Raw genomic sequence first — 413 nt, forward strand, 5'->3', positions numbered from 1 at the left:
TAATGCCTCCTAATATCCTTTGGTATTTTACTATTACATGAGTTGTATTGATTCATAATTTGGTTTTAGGTGCATCATGCCTCCTAATATCCTTTGGTATTTTTCCAATAATTAATTTATTATCTAAATGGTGCATCATGCATGAAGTTTACACTATCGCCTAAGTTCGTGTAACAAATTGCCAATCCTCCAAAGTTCTCCTAAAATGGAGAATGTCTTGAAGGAAAAGATGATAAATTAAGGAAAAAGATGATCAATTTTCTATGTGCAGAAGTACATTCAACTCTTAGGCACAGTTAAAGGCGAAATAAGGCATACCTGATCTATAACTGAATTTAATAACCAACGTAGTTAATGTGGTAAATCCCACATCGAGGATTGTAATTAACTTATTCGAACTTTTCTTTTTACTC

Source organism: Asparagus officinalis, unplaced genomic scaffold (genome assembly GCF_001876935.1).
Source record: "Asparagus officinalis unplaced genomic scaffold, Aspof.V1 AsparagusV1_Un3281, whole genome shotgun sequence".
NCBI lineage: Eukaryota > Viridiplantae > Streptophyta > Magnoliopsida > Asparagales > Asparagaceae > Asparagus > Asparagus officinalis.